This window comes from Crocodylus siamensis, chromosome 1 (genome assembly GCF_052110815.1).
Source record: "Crocodylus siamensis isolate JL-2025a chromosome 1, ASM5211081v1, whole genome shotgun sequence".
Taxonomy (NCBI): Eukaryota; Metazoa; Chordata; order Crocodylia; family Crocodylidae; genus Crocodylus; species Crocodylus siamensis.
Genome location: NC_143395.1, coordinates 202638817 through 202660552, shown reverse-complemented (window position 1 = coordinate 202660552; position 21736 = coordinate 202638817). Strand labels below are relative to the sequence as shown.

The following is a 21736-nucleotide window of genomic DNA, read 5'->3' as shown; positions in this document are numbered from 1 at the left end:
GCTGGGCAGCAGGAGGCAGGAGATTGCTCCCTGCCCTCAGCAGTTGCCTGCTGCCAGGCAGACTCTGCTACTGGACCCCAGGTGGGGACAATGTTCTCCTGCCCCAGTAGCAGGGAACTGCCAGCCCCCCCTCTACTGGGAGAAGAATCCCATTGCCAGCTTGGAGAAGAATCCCAGTGCCAGCACCAGCCCTGTGACAGTGGAGCAGGTGCTGGGAGAGAAGGATCTCCTAGTGCTAGGCCTGTGACCATGGAGCTGGCTCTGGGAGACAAGAATCTCCCAAATGGGGTCTTGCAAACATAAGGCTCAGACTGGGAGAGGAGAATCTCCCAATGCCAGCCCTGCAACAGCGGAGCTGGAGCTGGGAGATAAGGATCTCCCAGCCTGGGCCCTGCAATTGCAGAGTGGGGGCTGGGAGCGCCCTACTGCCAGGGCAGGGGAACATTGTCCCTGTCTGGGCGTTGGTGGCAGATCCTGCCCTGGCAGCAGGCAGCTCCCAGGGGCAGGGTGCAATGACTCAGAGCTCCCCCTGGCTGCTGCAGGGGCTCGTAGCAGGGCTGTGGGGAATGGGAGCAGTCTGCTACTAGGAGCAGCAAATCTGGCCCGCGTCCTTGCATGTATAGATGCATGCCCGGGAGAGTTTACTCCTGAGTAGTTTACTTAAGAGTAAATTTTGTCTGGATTATTTGCACATGTAGACAAGCCCACTAAGTCAGATTGTAGTTTCAACTCTCTGCTGTCCTTAGGAGTGGCCCAGGTTATTCCTCCCTACTTTGTTTATGGCCTTCCGTTACTGCTGCTGTCCACTGGAGCTGTCCCACTTTGTGCACCAAAATCTGCTTCTGGCATGAATGGGTTTCTCAGCCATAGCCCACAGAAAGGGATTAGAAAGGTTGCTGTGACTGAGTTAACCAACTAGGACAGGGTAATGTTACATTTCTCAGCCAAGTCTTTAGAGAAAACTTTGTGTCTGGATAAGAAAAGCATTATGTGACTGCAAGCTGTATTAAATAGAGGAATCTCTTTGTTTTGTCCTGAGTTTAGGCTTGAACAATCAGCAGTGCTCTGAGACCTTTGCGTGGCACTGGCTCCACTCTAAGTTGGTGAGCTTGCCCTCCATTTACACATGCAAACCTCAGCAATTGCATATCAGAATGTCCACCCACCTCCTCCAGCTATTCATGCCCATGACAAACTGAACCGAATCACACAAACAAAAACGCAAAGCGCACTTGGCACTGCAAGTATTATGTGGCGGCATTACAGCCCTTCCCTTACAGAAAAGCTGTCCCCAGGCACAGAGAAGGTTGGAGACAGCAACATTTTACTAGAGCTCCTAGCATGAAAAAGATGTGTACATTCATGCACACCCGCTGAAAATGTACATGAGGGACCTGAGGCAGCATTATCCTGCACTCTCTGATGTCTGCAAGGGGAAAGCAAGAAAATGGAAGCACTGTTTTAACCTCAGTTAGATACTGCTTCCTTGGCAGCAAGACAGGAAGGATTTCACAAGTAATCACTACACAGAGGTTTAAAATATCTGGGTTTTACTCCTCTCGGTGCTGGATCAGTGGACACCTTGTATCTCAGTTTGCCCAAGATACCAGAAATGAATCAGGACCCTGGAGACTTAAACCATGAGCTGGTTTATTTCTCAAAGTGCAACTGATTCAAAAGCCAGCTCCCCTCAAACAACAACCTTGCAAAACTTTGTGGAGCATTTCAATATCCCATGTTCCTTGCACATACTACTGCTAGGATCTGCCAAACTGCTGACAGCAGGGTCAGCCCCAGGGTAGACCATCTGCCTCTGCTGAGCTCTGTGTGATACTGAACCCTGGGTTCAAGCTGTTTCCCCTTTTATGCACAGTTTTTTAGTCAATTGGTCAGCTACTGTGTCTGAAGCCAACCAAGACCAGCCTTGTGGTTGGTCCTTCATAGCTGAATTCTCCTGTTGCAGTATCTTTATCTCTTTTTTTTTTATGAGCCTGCCTGACTTGGCATTTTTCAGTTACTCTCTTGTAGCAATTATATTTTTATTTACTTAGGCTATGTAGGGAATAAATAAAGTACTTGGCATTTAAACTCTTCAGGGCAGATACTATGTTTTATTAAGTCACAATCAGCTCTTAGGACCATATCTCTTCCAGCTCAAATAAGGTGCCATTATAGAAATAATAATAATCATCCTTATGCCACCTGCAATTACAACGTCAGGGGAGGAGGTTCTTTTTTAAGTTTAAAATATGTGTTCTCCAAGGTATTTATGTTATCATGTCTTTTCTTTCAGAACAACAAAACAAATTGTTTGGCAAAACAGGAGAGTGAAATCCCCACAGTGGATATATAGCCTTCTGCGCTCAAGCTGCATAATGAACTCAGCTCATTACATACAATACCTTCATCATCAGAAATAATGATAAGAAAATGCCAGCTCTAGTCCCTTAGTGAAACTGTAAACCAAATTCAGACCTCAGAAGTAATGGTTAAAATCCTGCTGAACCAATAGAATCAGTCTGGATTTACGCTGGTACACCTGAGAGCAGAGCTTGGCTTTGGAATTCAGAGTCTCCCACTAACCAACGTAGGCATGAATCTAATGCCTTGTTTCAGAGAGAAAAAAAGTGTGCATGTGAGAGACACTTGCACCTGCATGTGTTCTGGGAACAACTTTTTGTGCACATGAAAAGAGAGGGAATTGTATTGTTTATAGCAGTCCTCCCTTCCAAATGAATTTGGTTGGGAGTATAGTTGTGTCTTGCTCTCACTGCACAAAATAAATTTCCCCTGAAAACTCCCTTCTTGGTAACAACTCTCAATGTGACCTTGTCAGCTTAGGATTTAAACAAGAGATCTCTTGTCCACATCACACTAAATGAATAAGGGAATAATATCAATGGCTTCTGTAAGTGACATGAGGCATGGACGGGACTTCTTTATGGCTTGAATTTTTAGTTCCAAGAAATCTTTCTTGAATGTATTGTCAATTCTCAAATCCATGCATATAGAGCATGGCTTGCTGATGTATACTGCTGCTAAGGTTAACTGAGTGTGTGTCAAAGAAAGGTTACTTGTATCTGGTTCTTTGAGATGACTGCCTTCACAGATCAAGTTCAATCCCTGTAAAAAAACCCAGCTGTTTGAGTCACAGTGGATTTTCTCTGTCTTTTTCAGAGAAATACTTCAGTTCAAGCACAAATCATTGGGCTCAGTAGTGGTTTGCTTACATACTGAGGAAGAAAAATTCCTGTCACAGCAGGAGTCACCGGATATAATGCTCTGGTCCATGCTATTCAGGTGCTCAGTTTAGATGAGCACAGCAGTCCCTTCTGGCCTTAAAATTGATGAACCTATCATGTGTACAGAGACATACAAATCTGTTGTCATTTTAGATATGCTGCAAACTCAGCCACGCTTATATCTTATAAAGAACCCTGGGGGGAGATTTTCAAGGGAGTCTGAATCTGAAATCCCAACTTTCTCACCTCTGTCTCTCTGTGATGATGACTGATGCTTGCACCAAATTTCAGGCACTTGCCATGTGGCACCACGTAACTTTGCATTTCAGGGGGTTGCTGATACAGGTCCCACAAAATGAAAGTGGGCATGGAGGAAGGAAGAGACACTAAATCCTCTTATTAAACTGGCTTGTGTACTTGTTCAGACAGTAGAGTTCTGATCTGTGGTGGAGGCCTATTTTCTTGGGAATAGTATAGTAAAAAGGAATGAAGTCCCTTTCATAGACATTAGGGGCTAGAAGGGATCTCATGAGATCATTGGGTCCAGCCCCCTGCCATAGGTGGGAAGTCAGCTTGGATCAAATGATCCCCACAAGAAATAAATCCAGCTGTTTTTTGAAGGAGTCCAGAGTAGGTGCTTGCACCACCTCTGTGGGGAGTTTGTTCCAGACCCTGGACACATGCACCGTAAAAAAACCTTTTTCTTATATCCAGTCTAAATCAGCCTTCCTGGAGTTTATGGCCATTGGACCTTGTTATTGCTCAGGGAGCTCTGGTGAACAGATGTTCTCCCAGGTCCTGATGTACCCCTCCTATGAAGTTGTAGGCTGCCACCAAGTCCCCCCTGAGCCTTCTCTTCTCTAGACTGAAGAGTCCCAAGTCCCTCAGCCTTTCCTCATACAGCCTTCCCTCCAGGCCTTGGATCATATGAGTGGCTCTCCTCTGGACTCTCTCAAGCTTCCAGACTTCTGTTGCTCCTAGTAGAGATAAGAGATGAATTAATCCCTTAAGACTTTCTTGGGAATGATGGTGTGCGCATGGTGGGGATAGCTGCAGTATTTCCAGGACTCAGCAGTCTGATATCATTCCACTCCTTGGTGCAAAAAACCAGAAAGGTGCTCTTCAGGGGGAGTGGATACTCTTATGGCATGTGACCTCAGACTACTTGCTGAGTGTCCCTCTGCATGGGGGTTTGGATGCTAGGGAAGACTGTAGATCTGCCCTACAGATTTGGTTCTGGTCTGTTTTTCTTTTGATACTCTTATCCCACCCTCACTACTATGGCCTCTGAGGATCCACCAGAATTAGAGAGCCAATAAAACCTCTCTGCCTCTGTTGCTAACTCTTTTGCATGCAGGATGCAAGGAGTCCAGAGAATCATCTCTATTTAGGCCTGGTTCTGATAAGGTTTCCAGGCCTGGAGCTCCATCTGAGCCATGGAGATATAATCTCACTACGGAAAGACTGAAACACAAGTGTGATATTTCCTGCTCACTGACCAGTGCTGTACACTGTAAAAAAGGGGTATGACACTTATGTGGGCACCAGGGACAAATCTGGACCTTGGGGCTCCTTTCAGGCTGGATATAACCTGGGGCATAAGGGCTGCTGCAGTTGGTGGTGGCGATGGTGGTACAGAGTCCAGAAACAGTGTAGGGTCTGATGGAGGGACAGCGAGGCCAGGAGCAGTGCAGGGTCTAGCAGAGGCAAGGGTGAGGGTGAGAGTGGGGGCAGTGCCAGGTCTGGCAGCATTGAGCGGAGCTCACTGCCAGTGATTCTGTTCAGCAGGGTCAAAGGGCTCATCTTACAGTGCCCTCCAGTTGCCCAGTGGGCCAGATGAAGAAGCTCCACAGGCCAAATCTGGCTCATGTATGTTTGACACCCCAGCTGTAGAGTCATAGAATCATAGAATCAATGAATCGTAAGGGGACCTAGACAGATCATCTAGTCCGACCCCCTGCCATGGGCAGGAATGAGCACTGGGGGTGGGAGGGTCATAAGACCCCAGCCAGGTGCCCATCCAGTCTCCTCTTGAAGATCTCCAGGGAAGGTGAGAGCACCACCTCTCTGGGAAGCCTATTCCAGGCTCTGGCCACCCTTACAGTGAAGTAGTTCTTCCTAATATCTAACCTAAACCTATCCTCCCTCAGCTTGTGGCCATTGTTCCTGGTGACTCCAAGGGGAAACCTGGTGAACAGACTCTCCCCGAGTCCCTGCTGGTGGCCCCTGATAAGGTTGTAGGCAGTCACAAGATCCCCCTTCAGTCTCCTCTTGTGGAGACTAAAGAGATTCAGGTCACTCAGCCTCTCCTCATAGGGCTGGCCATGGAGGCCCTCAACCATATGAGTGGCCTCCTCTGGACCCTCTCCAGGTTCTCCATGTCCCTCTTGAAGTGCGGCACCCAGAACTGGACACAGTACTCCAGCTGCAACCTGACCAGCGCCGCATAGAGGGGGAGCAAGACCTCTCTGGACCTGTTAGTGATGCCCCTGTTGATGCATGACAGGGTGTGGTTGGCTCTGCCTATTGTTTCGTCACATTGGCAAGTCATATTCATCCTGGAGTCAATCCTGACTCCAAGATCTCTCTCTGCCTCTGTGCTGCTGAGAGGGTCAGCCCCTAACCTATAACCATAATGCTGGTTCCCTCTCCCCAGGTGCAGCACCCTGCACTTGTCCTTGTTGAACCGCATCCTGTTCAGATCCGCCCACTTCTCTAACCTATCCAGGTCTGCCTGGATGCGGTCCCTGCCTGCCGGTGTATTCACTTTACCCCACAGCTTGGTGTCATCAGTGAACTTGAACAGGGTGCTCTCCACACCCTCGTCCAGGTCGCTAATGAAGATGTTGAACAGCACGGCCCAAGGAATGAGCCCTGGGGGACTCCACTGCCCACACCCTCCCAGGTCGACATTGAGCCGTCCACCATCACCCTCTGGGTGCGCCCCTGGAGCCAGTTTGCCACCCATATGACTGTGCATTCATCAATGCCACAGTCCTTCAGTTTGCCCACCAGAATTGGGTGGAACACCGTGTCGAAGGCCTTCTGGAAGTCCAAGAAGATGACATCAACTTCCTCCTTCACATCTAAGCTTTTTGTTACCTGGTCATAGAAAGAGACAAGGTTAGTCAGGCAGGATCGCCCTGGCACAAACCTGTGTTGGTTACCTCTCAACATCACTTCCCCTGCAGGGCTCTCACAAATGTGGCCCTTGATAATTTTTTCAAAGACCTTCCCCAGGATAGAAGTGAGGCTGACTGGCCTGTAGTTGCCAGACTCTTCCTTCCTCCCCTTCTTGAAAATAGGGACCACATTGGCCCTCTTCCAGTCCTCAGGGACTTGGCCAAGCACCAAGGGTTCTCAAACAGCCATGCCAATGGCTTCACAATGACACCAGCCAGTTCCCTCAGCACCCGCGGATGAAGGTCATCTGGGCCCGCCAACTTGGAGTGTGAGCATCTTGCTTGCTAAGCTCTGTAGTGATCCCTTTACTTTCCTGAGGGGGACTTAACTGGGTCAAACCAGTTTATGCAATATCTGTCCCAGACCCCTTGTTGGTTTAAGATAAACCAGAGTCCCCCAGCATCCCGGCCTGCTCTCAGGGCTCCACAGCAGGGCTGGCCCCTCCCCTCTGCTCCCTTGCTGCAGCTCCAGCGCTGACTGCAGGCTACTTCCTATCCCAAATACCATTCCCTGCCAAGCAGGAAATTTCCCCTCCCCTCTGCCTTGTGAAGAGGTGTCTGTGTATTAGCTAGCAGACCGCATGCTGGCTATGGCCCATACTGAATCAACAGGTAGCTGGTAACGTCCCTCTGTTGTTTTCTTAATGGGGTGATAAACACTGCGCTTGGGGTAATAATAACACTGTTATCAACTCCCTGCTTGGCTAATCAGAGCTATGCCCCCGCCCCCTCAGTTCAGTACTGTACAAGGGAAGGGAGGGCTGTTCTAGAGTCCCCTGTCTTTTAGCTTGAATCACTGCAGGTATGTGCCTGCATTTCTGGGATGTCTGTTTGGTTATGAACTGGTTTAGCCTAGCCAGGTTAGATTAACCTGAAAAGAGTGAATCAATTCAGGCTCAGGCTCTTTGAATGTCTGTCCTTAGCCCTGCAGACTAGATAAGCCCAGTTCCCCAAGCTTCCCCTCATAAGTCATGTACCCCAAACTCCTTAGCCATTTTTGTTGCCCTTGGCTGGACTCTATCCAACTTGTCCACATCCTTTCTGTAGTGGGAGAGGAGGAGGTCCAAAACTGGACACAGTACTCCAGATGTAGCCTCACCAGTTCAGAATAGGGGGAATAACTACTTCTCTCTATCAGCTGGCAATGATCCTGCAGCCCAGTATGCTGTTACCCTGCTTGGCAACAAGGGCACACTGTTGAATCACATCCAGCCTATTGTCCACTGTAACTCCCAGGTCCTTTTCTGCAGAGCTGCTGCTTAGCTAGTCAGCCCGAAGCCTGTAGTGGTGCATGGGATACTTCTGGCCTAAGTGTAGGACTTTGAACTTGTCCTTGTTGAATCTCATGAGCTTTCCTTTGGGCCAATCCTCCAATTTGTTGAGGTCTCTCTGAATCCTAGCCCTACTCTCCAGCATATCTACTCCTCCCCTCAACTTGGTGTCATCTGTGAACTTGCTGAGGTTCACTCCATCGCATGTAGATTGTTAATGAAGATATTAAACAAAACTGGCTCAAGGAGCAACCCCTGGGGCATTCCATTTCATACCAGCCTCACTTGATACCTTGCTCTTGGCCTCAGCCCTTTCTCTTTCAGCCCAGTGGGCCTCTGACCCATGCTGGGCTGTTGCCTTCAAGCTACAGTTATTAATCTTTGGCCCATGCAGACTGCTGTGTCCCGGACCCATGCAGGGCTCTGTTGTGACCTCAGCCCTTCTCTCAGCTTCCAGACATCTTGAGCTCTTACCCTGTTCAGGGCCCCACCCTCCATACATTTCACACTTCTGTACAGCCAGAACCCATCGTCTGATCTCACTTGGACAGAAGCCTGGGGTTTTTCTTCTCCTAGGCTCTCCTCACTGGTAGCTATAGCTCAGACCTTTCTCCACTTCTGTCTTTGGGCTGTCCCTACCCAGGGATTTACCTCTCACTGAGGATTCTTTCCTCTTATACCCATACCCACCCAGGTTTCTTGCCTGATGCAGGCACCAGGTCTGCAGCCTTAGTTTCTCCCTGGACTACTCACAAAGGCCAGTGCAGCAGATTCCTGAAACTTCTTCCTCTGCAGAGATCAGGACTAGACTGACTCTCTGGGTCTGCAAGTATGCTTATATAGCCTCTGACTTCTTCATCTGAACACCTAATCCCTGGTTGGAATAAGCAGTCTGACAGCCTTCCCTGTAGCTGTTCCTTCTCTTGTAGCTATTATCCAATCAGTTGTTTGTCTCACTCAGTAACAGGAAATAGCCCTGTTGCAGTGGAGTTGAAGGGTTATAGGTGTAGACCAGGTACTCCCAGGGGGATGTACCTTGTCCTCCAATGACAGTGGTGGGGGTCAGGCAGGGTGCTGATGGAGGGGCTGGCTACTAAAGTAGTTCCCTTTCCTCTCTACAGAGCCAGGCTGAGACCGAGTGCTTAACTACATACAATTTATTACTATAATAAATACTTAAGATAAAACAAGTAATATCCATAATAAAGCTCAGCATATGACACTACATATAATATCCTACAAGTCACATAAACCATATAACTTACAACATATAAAATAATTAATACATTGAACAAGATAGTTAAGGTTACAACAAGATAAACACATATGGGGACTCAATTTATATAACCCAAATAAGTGAATAATATTTCCTAGACCTACCAAGTAACAATACAAATGTACATATTAACACATTAATAACATATAAACCATATAAACTTCCTTAAAGAATACCCGTAGCGATATAGACCGTGACACAACAACAGTCACCCAAAATAGGGAGTGCACTCAGCACCTCTCCAAAGGGTTTCCTTGGAGCCCCTCCGCTTTAGGGCTCTGGGATGTGGACATGCTCCTCCCACACTGGAGGGTGGAGGTGGCAGACCCTCCTATCCTGTGTCTGCCTCCCGTCCGGGGCCCAGTTCCCCAACAACTCACATTTCATCTCTGAAGCAGCCAAGGCTCATTCCCTGGAGGCCGATCCCACAAGAGCCTTTCTCCAGGGGTGCCTTCGGCTCTCCTTGATGCCTGGCACCCTGCACTGAGTATCCCAGGGCGCTCTCTCTCTCTTGTGGGAGCCAAACCCTTACAGGTTCACACCATGGGTCCTCCCTTTCCCAGGCACTGCTCTGGGCACCGGGGCTCTTTCAGTTAAAGACGGAGCCCCACTGTGGGGCTCCAGTCACTTGGCCTAGGGCCAGGGCTAACTTGAGGAGCTGTGAGCTGCTCCCAGGCAAGTCCTCTATGTGCCAACCCATGCACCAGGTGAGGCCTGAGCAGCTGCGTGCTGCTCCTAGGGTGGATTGTTCATGTGCTGATCTGCACAACAACTGCGGTAGTTTATAACCATTCAACCTTGTCATCCCTTGGGGCGCTCTGCTGAACAATCATTCCCCCAGATCCTGATGAGCACCCCTGATAAACTTATAGGTGGCCATCAGATTGCCCCTGAGCCTGCGTTTTTCCAGGCTAAAGAGCCCCATAGCTCTCAGCCTGTTGTCATAAGGTGTTTTTCTGACCTTTGATCATGTGCATAGCTCTTCTCTGGACTCTTTCAAGCTTCTCCACATCCTTTATGAATTGTGGAGCCCAAAACTGGAAGCAGTACTCCAGCTGTGGCCTCACCAAGGCTGAGTACAACGGAAGAATGATGTCCTGGGCTTTGCTTGAGAAGCATCTATGGATGCAAGCCAGCATTTTGCTTGCTTTACTAGCCGCAGCATCACACTGAAGGCTTATGTTCATCTTGTGGTCAATCATGACCACATGAAACGTGCATGAAATGTGCATTGCGGAGACCAACTGGCAGCTTTGGGAATGGTGTCTCGAGGCAGGCTTTGGATTCCTCAACAATGACCAGCACATCACGACAAGAGACATGCTCGGATGGGATGGGCTCCACCTTTTCCCTAAAGGTAAGTGTGTGTTTTCTTCTAGGTTGGTGGACCTCCTGCAGCGGGCTTTAAAATAGGCTTGTTGGGGGAAGGGGAAGATGAGGGTGGAGGAATCATCGGACTGCCAGACCAAGCAACACCCACAAATACAGCCCAGTCTAGACTGATGAGTGAAACATATACACAGGTAAGCGGCAGGGGCCAGAGTAATGCTGAAAGTAGGGGGCCAGTACACACATCCGCAGGAGGCCTCAAATGCCTCTACACAAACACTCATAGTATGGGAAACAAGCAGGAGGAACTCACCCTCCTGATAGCTGACACCAACCTGGACATAGTGGGGATCACTGAAACGTGGTGGAACTCAACGCATGACTGGGCAGTGAATATCAAAGGCTGTACAGAAGGGACAGGATAGGAAGGAAAGGTGGGGGCACTCTATATTTAGGAGGAATACCCATCCTCGTCAATTAACAAAGAATCGGAGGAAGGGCACTCTGAAGTGCTTTGGGTTAGAATACAAGGCAGTTGAGGGGAAAGAGACTTAACGGTGGGGGTCTACTACAGACCTCCCAACCAAGGGGAAGAGCTAGACCAGAAATTCTTAAGTCAGCTCATGGAGGTAGTGAAGTCAAAGGATGTGGTAGTCATGGGGGACCTGAACTTCCTGGACATCTGCTGAGAAGAGCAGTCAGCCAGATCTGACTGCTCACGTAGGTTCTTAGCCAGAATGCAGGACGACCATGTAACCCAGGAGGTGCACAGCTCCACCAGGGGAGATGCCTTGTTGGACCTGGTGCTGGCCACAGGAGATGAGCTGGTGAGGGGGCTGTGGGTGCTCGACCACCTGGGCGACAGTGATCATTGCCTGCTGGAATTCACCATCCAGTGCAAGGTGGCAAAAGCCTGCAGCAAGGCAGCAGCCCTAGATTTCAGGAGGGCAGACTTCAATGAGCTAGGGAGGATAGTGGGGAAGCAGTGAGGTCCTGGAGGGGAGGAAAGCCAGGTGTCCAAGGACAGTGGTCACTCCTTAAGGAGACGATCCTCCAAGCCCAAAGGGAGGTAATCCCAACACGGATGAAAGGGAGCAGGAGGGCACACAAGCCCCCATGGCTCAACAAAAGCATCCGGGAATGTCTCCTAGCAAAAAGGGAGGCATACACTCAATGGAAAGAAGGGGCCATCACCAGGGATAACTATACTGCAGTTGCTCAGTGATGTAGGGGGGCGGTCAGGAAGGCCAAGGCAGAGATGGAACTGGGACTAGCTTCCTGGATTAAGGACAAGAAGAAGTCCTTTTTTAAATACATAGGGGGTAAAAAGAAGGTTCTGGGTAATGTGGGGCCCCTGCAGAACACGTTAGGAAATTTGGTTGTCACACCAGATGACAAAGCCAACATATTTAACCATTTCTTTGCCTCCATTTTCCTAAGCAGGGACCGGAACAGTCCCCCCCCCGCTGGGCCCCACTCAGGGCCCAGGGGAGGCACACCTAGGCCAAGGGTTAGTGAGGAACTAGTTAGGGAAGTTCTGGAGGGACTGGATGTATTCAAGTCAGCTGGTCTGGACGATCTCCACCCTAGAGTACTGAGGGAATTGGTTGAGGTCATTGCAGGACCCCTGGCACAGCTTTACAAGCACTCGTGGTGCTCTTGTGTGGTGCCAGAGGACTGGAAGACAGCCAACGTTATTCCCATCTTCAAAAAGGGGAAGAAGGAGGGCCTGGGAAACTATAGGCCAGTTAGTCTTACCTTGATCCTGGGCAAGTTTTTTGAGAAAATTATTCTGGCGCATATCCACGAGGGGCCAGCAGGGGAGATCATGCTTAGGGGCAACCAACATTGGTTCATTAGCGGCAGGTCCTGTCAGACCAACCTGGTGGCTTTGTATGATCAGATCACCAAATCATTAGATGCAGGGGTAGCAGTGGACATAGTCTTCATGGACTTTTGGAAGGCATTTGACACTGTCTCTCACCCCGTTCTCATTAAGAAACTGGGAGACTGTGGTGTCGACACCCACGCAATCAATTAGGTCACCAACTGGCTGGAGGGCCGCACCCAGAAAGTGGTAGTGGATGGGTCATTTTCGACCTGGAGGGATGTGGGCAGTGGGGTTTCGCAAGGCTTGGTCCTTGGGCCCGCACTGTTCAACATCTTCATCAGTGACTTGGATGAGGGGGTAAAAAGCACCCTGTTCAAATTTGCTGATGACACTAAGATGTGGGGGGATGTGGGCATGCTAGAAGGGAGGAATAGGCTACAATCAGACCTAGACAGGTTACAGGGGTGGGCAGATGAGAATGGGATGGGATTCAATACTGACAAATGCAAAGTGATGCACATGGGGAGGAACAACCGGCACCATACCTACAGGTTGGGGAACTCAATTCTTGTCAGTACAGAGGCAGAAAAGGATCTTGGAGTCATCACTGACTCCAAGATGAACATGGGCTGGCAGTGTGGGGATGGAGTCAGGAAGGCCAACCGTACCTTGTCATGCATCCACAGATGCATCTCAGGCAGGTTCAAGGAGGTGATACTTCCCCCCTATGTGGGACTGGTCAGGTTGCAGATGGAGTACTGCGTCCAGTTCTGGGCACCGCACTTCAAGAGGGATGTGGACAACATGGAGAGGGTCCAGAGGAGGGCCACTCGCATGATCAGGGGCCAGCAGGGTAGGCCTTATGAGGAGATGCTACGGGACCTGAACCTGTTCAGCCTCCATAAGAGAAGGCTGAGGGGGGATCTATTGGCCTGTTACAAACTAGTCAGGGGGGACCAGCAGGCACTGGGGGACTCCCTGTTCCCCTGAGCACTGCCAGGAGTGACCAGGAATAACAGTCACAAGCTGGCAGAGAGTAGATTTCGGCTAGATATCAGGAGGCGCTACTTCACGGTCAGGGCGGCTAGGGTCTGGAACCAACTTCCAAGAGAAGTGGTGCTGGCTCCTACCTCGGGGTTCTTTAAGAGGAGGCTGGATGTACACGTTGTTGGGGTCGTTTGACCCCAGTACTCTTTCCTGTCATGGCAGGGGGTCGGACTAGATGATCTACTCAGGTCCCTTCCGACCCTAGAAACTATGAAATTATGACCTCCAAGTCCCTTTCATCCATAGTGCTAGCCAACGTAGCACTGCTGAACCTATAAGGATGCCGCAGGTTTTTCTTCCCAAGGTGGAGAGCCTTGCATTTTTCAGTGTTAAACACCATCAGGTTCTTGTCCGCACATTTCCTGAGCCTGTGAGTCAGCCTGGATTGCCCTCCTGTCATCAGGTATGGATGCTTTACCCCAGAGTTTGGTATCGTCAGCGAACTTGGTCAGTCCACTTCTGATATCAATGTCCACATCATTAATAAAGATATTAAAGAGTATAGGCCCAAGTCTGAGGCATTGGGGGACCCCCCAGTCACGGCACACCATGATGATTTACTTCTGTTGACCACAGAGCTAATTCCCCAGCCAGCAGATCGTGGTGGACCAAAGGCCGCAGTTGGCCAGTTTTGCCAAGAAGTGATCGTGGGATACCAGATCAAAGGCTTTTTTGAAATCAAGATATATGAATTAATTTCCTCTCCCTTGTCCAGGTGATAGGTCACCTGGTTGTAAAAGGAAATAAGATTGGTCAAGCAAGACCTACTCACATCAAACCTGTGCTGGCTATCCCTCAGGATGTTGCCATCGGCTTGTCTGCTAAGTATGGCCTCTTTAATAATCTTTTCTAAGACCTTGCCCAGGATAGATGTCAGGCTGATGGACCTGTAGTTTGCCAGATCCACTTTCCTACCTTTCTTGAAGATAGGCACCACATTGACCTCCTTCCAATCTCTGGGCACTTCACCAAAGCGCCACGAGTTCTCAAAGATCCGTGCCAGGGGCTGGGCTATGACGCTCGCCGGCTCCTTGAGTACCCTGGGGTGCAGATTGTCAGGGCCGGCTGACTTGAAGGTGTCCAGCCTCTCAAGGTGTGCCTTCACGAGGTCAGCATTGATGAAGGGCAGGGAATCTCTCTCACCCGGGTCTCCCCGTCCCATAATGGGCATGGACATCCCGTGGGACTGATGAAAGACCAATGCAAAGTACCCATTTAATAGGCTGGCCTTTTCCTGGGCGTTGGTAGTCACTTGTCCCATCTGGTTTAGCAGGGGTCCAGTGTTGCCCTTGCTTTTCCTCTGACTCTCCACATATCTGAAAAAGGACTTTTTATTGTCCTTGATACTTGTAGCTAGTTGGAGTTCAGTTGCAGCCTTGGCTTTTCTAGTTCGCTCTCTGCAGGTTCAGACGAGTGCGGAATATTCCTCCTTGGAGGTGGATCCCATCCTCCATCCTTTGTAGGCCTTTCTATTTAGCCACAGGAGGTCCACTAGCTCACTGGAGAGCCAAGGGGGCTGCTGTGCCATTTTGCTGCCATTTAGTTTCCATACTCCTTTCCTGGGGTCACCTCACTGCTGCAAGCCTTGAATTTCACTTGTAAGTGCACTGTTGCCTATAGCTTTCCTGTCAGTGTTTCTAATACCATGCTGGCTTGTGCATTTTTGTGTCCAGCTTACAACTAACATCTCCTGTTTGTCTTCAGGTGGATAGTCAATGCACCCTGATAATCACTGCAATTCAGGATATATCCCTTCTTGTTATCACATCTGTGTTTCTTGTTGGTCGAAATCCATAAGGCATGGGAGGAAGCAGACCTTAACCTGGTCCCAGACAATGAACAGGGTGAAAGAGAGGGTCACATAAGAGTTGGGGGTGCTTACTTTCCAGCCTTGGGCAACCAGGCCAACCATGATAGCTTGGTACGAGGCAGAGCCTTGGGCGAGGGATGGGAGGAGAACAAAGGAAGAGAGAGAGTGCTTCCATGACAACAGGCGGAAAGAGGCTGCCTGAATTATTTATAAAATTGTAAAACTTTTAATTTAAAAGAGATTTATGTGAACATTAATAATTGAATTAGTCCTTATTAAACTACATCCTCTCCACTTCTATCACCCTTGATGAGTATGACTTTGTTTAATTCCAAGTTCATTTAGTGCTAGGGATTTTCAAATATTATCCCCTAGATCATGTTCAAAACATATATCTGCTCTTCTTTCCACTCCTCTCCTCCCCTATCCTTTTCAGTGCATTGCAGCAGACAAGAAAGTATAAGCCAAAAGAACTGGAGTGAAATGTTACCTGCTGGCTGGATGGCTCATCTGTTCAAACCAATGGTTGCTAATGGTAGTTGTCTGGTGAAGACTGCTTTTGTTTTTCATTCTGAATTACAAAAGATACGGGGCTGTCCAAGCATGAATAGTTAAAACCAGTATCTAAAAAGATTGCACTTTTTCATGCTTTGTTTAATATTTGTAGGTAAGGAACATGAGTTTGTTTGGTTCTTTTTACAAGGGAGAAAAATTAAGCATTGGAATAGCTTTCCTTTGGGATGTGGTAGATTCTCCATAGCTCAAAGTCTTAAAAACAGGATTCAAGGTCTTTCTGTGAGAGAGAGCTTGGTTCAACAACAAGCTATTGGTCTAATAGTGTACCGTTTGATAGTAGGAGCAAAAATATTTCCCTCCACTACAGGGGTGAAGTTCTCTGCTATGCATTATGCAGGAGCCTGCCCAGATGGTCATAATGACTCCTTGTTTCTTCCTGTGAGTCTTTTAGCCAACGTGAAACAACGTTAGCAAATGTGGACATAGATTCAGGTGCTATAGGAAGTGTTTTTTTGCACATAAATACCCTGACAGGGAAAAAATGGTTTTCTTTTTATAATTCTATCTTTCAGGTGGGCTGTCTCCTCAAGGTAACATTCCCAGTATATAAAGGGATATTTGCTTTTTAGGTACTTATTTGTATGTTCAGTTAACCAGTTTCCATGGGCAAGTTTATGAAAGCCTGCCCTACAGATTTCAGTAAAAGCCAGATGCTGATACCTATTTAAGAGGAGCTTCCTCCATGAGCTGTCCCAATGAAGACATGGAATAACAGGCTTCTTATTATGGGTAAAGGAAACAGAATCTGTTTTTAACACAGTAGGTGTGTTTATTCCATAGCATTACAGCCACTAGAGATAAGAGTGCTATCTAATGGTTTAGATCAGTGGTGCTCAACCTTTTTGGCTGGTGACAGTCATGATGGGCAGTACGCAGGCTGTCAGAGGGCCAGGTCAGGACAGGCCAGATCCAGCACAGGTCCCACAGAAGGGGGCAGGGGGCACTCCAGTTCCAACCTGGCTCCACTGTGGGAGGGTGTGGCCCAGCCCCAACCCAGCCCCACTGTGGGGAACAGGGCTTGAAGCGGCTCCTTGGGGTGGGGAGGGAAGGGGCTTGAGTCAGTCCCAACCCAACCCCAAAAGGGAAAGGAAGTGTGGCCCAGTCTCACCCAGCCTGGGGGATGGACATGGCCTGACCTCATGCAGCCATGGGGGTGTGGGGAGGGGGCTTGACCTGGCCCCGACTTACTATGTGGGGCTTACTTTGACGGGGGGGAGGGTGGCCATATGTACTGCCACTGCTCCCTAGCCACCAAATTTTCCAATCCATGGGAGCCCCTGGGCTGGATACCTATGGCTCCACAGGCCATGTTTGGCTTGGGGGTTGGAGGCTGAGCACCCTGGTTTAGATTATTGACCAGAATATGTACAGTTAGGATTTAAATGTTACTCTTAAGTGTTCAGATGATTTTACTCTCAGAAATCTTGCTAAAGATAAAAACTAGGCTATTGGATATCCTGACCATACAGTATTTCCTGTATGTCACATCATTTATGTTTAGCTGATAACTCATCTGACCCATTTCCTGTCTTCTCCCTAAAATAGCCAAATTCACAGTAGGAAGTGGAGCTATCCTGTGTTTCCCCAAGCACTTTCAAATAATTCTCTGGGTTCTTCTGTTTTGAGTCCTTTTTAAGTTATCCATGAAGCTTTCTTTTCATGGAACAAGAAACTGTGTAAAGGTCAACTGCTTTTGATATTCACAGATTCATAATACTTTTAATACCTCATAACCATCATGTACTAGAGACAGAGAATTGCAGGACCAAATTGGCAAGAAACAATAATAAAAGTCTTAAAAGCACGGAGCTCTTGCAAGCAGGTTAAAGGAGACTTTAAAATCTTCCTTTTGAAGTTGTGCCTCCAGATTTACACACTATTACAAAACTAATCAGGATTGCACTGTGCTTACAATGACCTTTGCAGTTCTTTATGGACATATATCCCTCAGCATGTGTTGAGTTCTACTATTCTTCTTAAAAAAGTATTTTGTATATATTTTACTTTTGTGTGTTTTTTTCTCGTTATGTCTAGTTCAAATTTATTGCATGTTTAACTGACCCACTGGTGAATTCCTCATTTGCTTAAAAAATATTCTATATACAACATTTTTTGTAAGTTTATCAGAGCAAGTCCAGGTGACTGATATTATACGTTACACATGCTAACAAACAAAAGGCATTAGCAGGTTATGATTTCTCTTCCAAATGATCTAAATTAGCATCATAATAATTTAACCAAATATGGATTCTAACCTGCAGTCTTTACTGGATCAGATCAAGGAGGAGGTAAGGAGGTGCTAGGCCAGGGCTGGGCAAAATGGTGGGTCTGGTCAGCAGCTGGACTCCATTTCCAAGCACCCCCTGCCTGTGTCACTGTGGCTGGTTTCCACAGAGCCCCCCATTAGCAGTGGGGCCATGGCAGCATGGGGCCAGGGTTTCCATGGAGACTGGCCCCAACAGCGCTGGCAGGGTGTGTGGCTGGGTGGGGAGCTGCCTCAGGGCCTGGGGCTGGGATTCTGCAGCAGTGACAGCATGGTCCAGAGCTGGGGCAGAGCAGTGATGCTGGAGTCATAGGTGGATTAATGAATGGGCAAGGTGGGCACGAGCCCAGGGCCCCCGGGATCCTTATCAACAGGGAAGTGAAAGCTGCAGTTTTAAACTGGCGCCCATTTTTTGGCGCCAGGTTTAAAACTGCCATTTTCACATTTGCTTCCCTGGGAGCTAGAAGTGGGGCTCCTCCTCCACCAGTGGGGCTGGAGGGAGGGGTGGTAGTGCTGGGGTCAGGCCAGGAGAGCCGTGCCATGCCTGGGGAAGGGGGGTGGGCTGGGTGGTGCCACATCTGGAGGGGCGGGGGCCAAGCTGGGCTGGGAGAGCTGTGCCCCACTTGGCAGGGGTGAGGAGATGGGGGGGCAGTTGGGGCCAGGGTGGCTGGGCCAGGAGCACTGTGCCATGCTCTGCCTTTGCAGGTGGCGGTGCTGGGAGGGCCTTCAGGGCTATAATTCCCAAAATTCATCTTAGGCCCTTTGCAGCTGCCCCTCCCTCCCAGTGCTGCCGCCTGCCCACAGCATGGCGTACCTAGCCTGGTCCAGCCCAGCCTGGTTCCTCTTTATCTGAGGGGCTGCCTGGGACAGCTGGACAGCAGCTCTCTCTAAGTGTAAGTGTAACAGGGGCTGGGCGGGGAGTGAGACTGAGCTGGGGGTGGCTGGGGGGAAGGGGGGAGGGCTGTCTCTCTGTGTGTGTGTGGGGGGGGAGGTGTTCTGTGTCCATGTGCAGAGAGTGAGAGTAGAGTGCATGTGCCTGTGTCTGCACATCTGTGTGTGTGCATGTATGTGTGTGGAGGGGTGTATGTTGTAGCCATGTTGGTCTAAGGACATAGGCAGACAAGGTTCTTTGGGTAAATCTGATATCTTTTATTAGACCAACTAAATAGTTGGAAAAATATTTCTTAGCAAGCTTTCGGGTTGAAAAACGTTTTGTCAGGCTGAGGAAGCATCTGCAGTTGGAGTGTGCCCTTCCTGGATGGAATGAATAGTAAAGAAGCCAGAAGCTGATATGTGTGCAAGTCAGTCAGTGAAGATGTAAATTGAGGAGTCAGTGGGTGAGAGACAGGTTTGGGGGTGCGGTGGGGGAAGGGGAATGAATGTAGCAGGTAAATAGTGGAGAGGTACCTGGGGACTTAGCTGTCAGGCAGGTTATAACGTGTCATAAATCCAATGTGTATATTTAGTCCATGATTTTTTGTATCCAGGAGGTTGATGAAGTGAAGTTCATAGGCTCATCTGTGAAAAGTGTTTTGTGAATTCCCTTTGAGGATTAGAACTGAGAGATTGGAGAGAGAGTGGTTTTCCTGTGAGAAATGTTCTCCCAGGTATTGGGTATTCTTGTCTTTGATAGATTTCCAGTACGCACTTGTTGTTTGGTTTCTCCTATGTATTTTCCATCAGGGCATTTGGTGCACTGGATGAGATATATAACGTTTATGGAGGTGCGGCTGTAATATCCAGGAATGCTGATGGCTCTGCTGTGGGGTATAGTAATTGTGGGGATGGTGGAGATATGTTGGCAGGTTTTGCATTTTTTGTCATGGCATGGTCTGCATCCATGTTTTGGGCCAGAGGAAATTTGCTTCTGGTGATGAGGTTAGTGAGGTTCAGTGCTTATTTGAAGGCTAGGATGGGTGGCTCTGGGAAGATCTCTTTAAAAATCGGGTCTCCTTCTAGTATGGGTTGCAATTGTTTGAGGATTTTCCATATAGGTTGGAGGGAGGGGTGATATGTCATAATCAGTGGTATGCAATTCATGGGGGTTTTCCTTTTGTACTGCAGCAGTTCTTCACGTGGTATCCAGTTGGATCTTTCAGATGTGTAATCTGGCTCTCTGGAGGAGTGTCCTTGTTGAGTGAAAGCCTTTTTAAGATTAGTGAGGTGGCAATCCCAGGTGTTCTCAGTGCAAATTCGGTGGTATCTGAGGGCTTGGCTGTATATCACAGCTTTCTTGGTGTGTTTAGGGTGATTGCTGGTTCTGTGCAGATATGTATGTTGGTCTGGGGGTTGCTTGTATAACATGGTCTGTATTTTACCATTCTGGATACTGATCATCGTGTCTAAAAAGGAGATGTTGGTGGTAGAGTACTCAATAAATAATCGGATGGAGTGGGGGATGATTGTTGAATTTCTGATGGGACTCAATCAGGGATTGTAGGTTTTCAGTCCAAATGATGAAGATGTCATCAATATATCATAAGTACAGCAAGAGTTTGATGGTATAGCCCTTGAGGAATTCTTCTTCCAGGTGGCTCATAAAAAGGTTGGCATACTGTGGGGCAATTTTGGTGCCCATAGCTGTGCCCATGATCTGGAGGAAGTGTTGGTTATTGAGAGTGAAGTTGTTGTGTGTGAGCATGAAATGTATAAAGTCAGTAATATCTTTGGGTCTGTACTCATAGTTGTCATCTTGCTCTTGTAGATATGTAAGGCAGGCTTGGATGCCATCCTGGTGTGGGATATTAGTATATAGGATGGTAACATCCATGGTGGCTAGAAGAGTGTTGCTGGGAATGTGGTCTATGTTTTTAAGTTTTTGTAGAAAGTCTGTATGTAGTGTCTTAGACAAAACTCACTCTTAGGGTGAAAAGCAGTTTAAGGATTGATTCAACAAAACTCGATTCTCTCACCCATTGATTCTCTCACCCACTGACTCCTCAATTTACATCTTTACTGACAGGCTTTCTTGAATAAAGACCAGCCTCTGGCTTCTTTACTATTCCTTCCTTCCAGGAAAAGCACACACCAACTGCAGGTGCTTCCTCCAACTGATGAAGGGTTTTTAAACTCTAAAGCTTTCCAAGAAAATTTTCCCCAACTATTTAGTTTGTCTAATAGAAGAGATCAGATTTACCCAGAGAACCTTGTCTGCCGTGTGTGTACACACTTGGCCATAGCGGGGGCAGGGAGCAGGGAGAAGAGGTGGGCATGTGCCCTCCCCCATCCTGGCAGGATCCACCCGGCCTCCCTTGCCAACACTAGGAGGGGAAGGGGCCCTCTCCCTGCCCTGCCTGCAGCCCAGCTCCCATGCGGGGAGGGAGCCTCCAATTTTGTGCTTGCCTAGGGTCCCCTTAATCTGTCTTTGGCTGGAGTGCTCTTTGAGTCCCAGGTATGTGCCAGCCCTCTGGGAAGTTGTTATATGTGTCCCTCCAATATGCTGATCATTTCTGGAAGTTGTATGAATTATGTGTAGAACAGTCAGGGAATAAAGAAGGTCAACCCCCAAAAGCATTTCCTCCATATCCCATGCAAACCTAGCAATTTGCATATTCAGACACCTAATAGGCTGTGGTTTATGAACAGTGCTTAATTCTGGTTCATACAGAGTCTGTAGTAGGTGGCATACTTGCAGTGGATGCAGTTATTTCTTTGCTGAATTTTCAGTGTATAATCAGGTGTTTCTTTTGTTTGTTTATTTGTGGAGGTTTTACAGTAATGAGGTGTTTTGAACTGTCATTATCTAATCCAGTCAGCAACATGCAACATATGCTACCTACTTACCTGCTGACAATGTAATTACTCTTCTGCCTTCTTCAGCAATAACCGGCCCTCCCTCCCACCTGCAGTGTCTGAATAAATAAAACAGTTAGGCCTGTTTACCCAGGGTAGACTTACAACCCTAGCTGC

At 48.3% G+C, this 21736-nt stretch overlaps 1 long non-coding RNA gene across 1 annotated transcript in view; it reads left to right on the top strand.

Moving 5' to 3' along the window:
• The window catches only part of LOC149873902 (uncharacterized), a 45059-nt gene extending 42432 nt beyond the window's left edge, over positions 1–2627 (top strand). Inside the window, exon 4 of the long non-coding RNA XR_016439890.1 lies at positions 2294–2627. This is a non-coding gene — a long non-coding RNA (uncharacterized LOC149873902). The remainder of the gene's footprint in view (positions 1–2293) is intronic.
• Positions 2628–21736: the final 19109 nt, after the last annotated feature.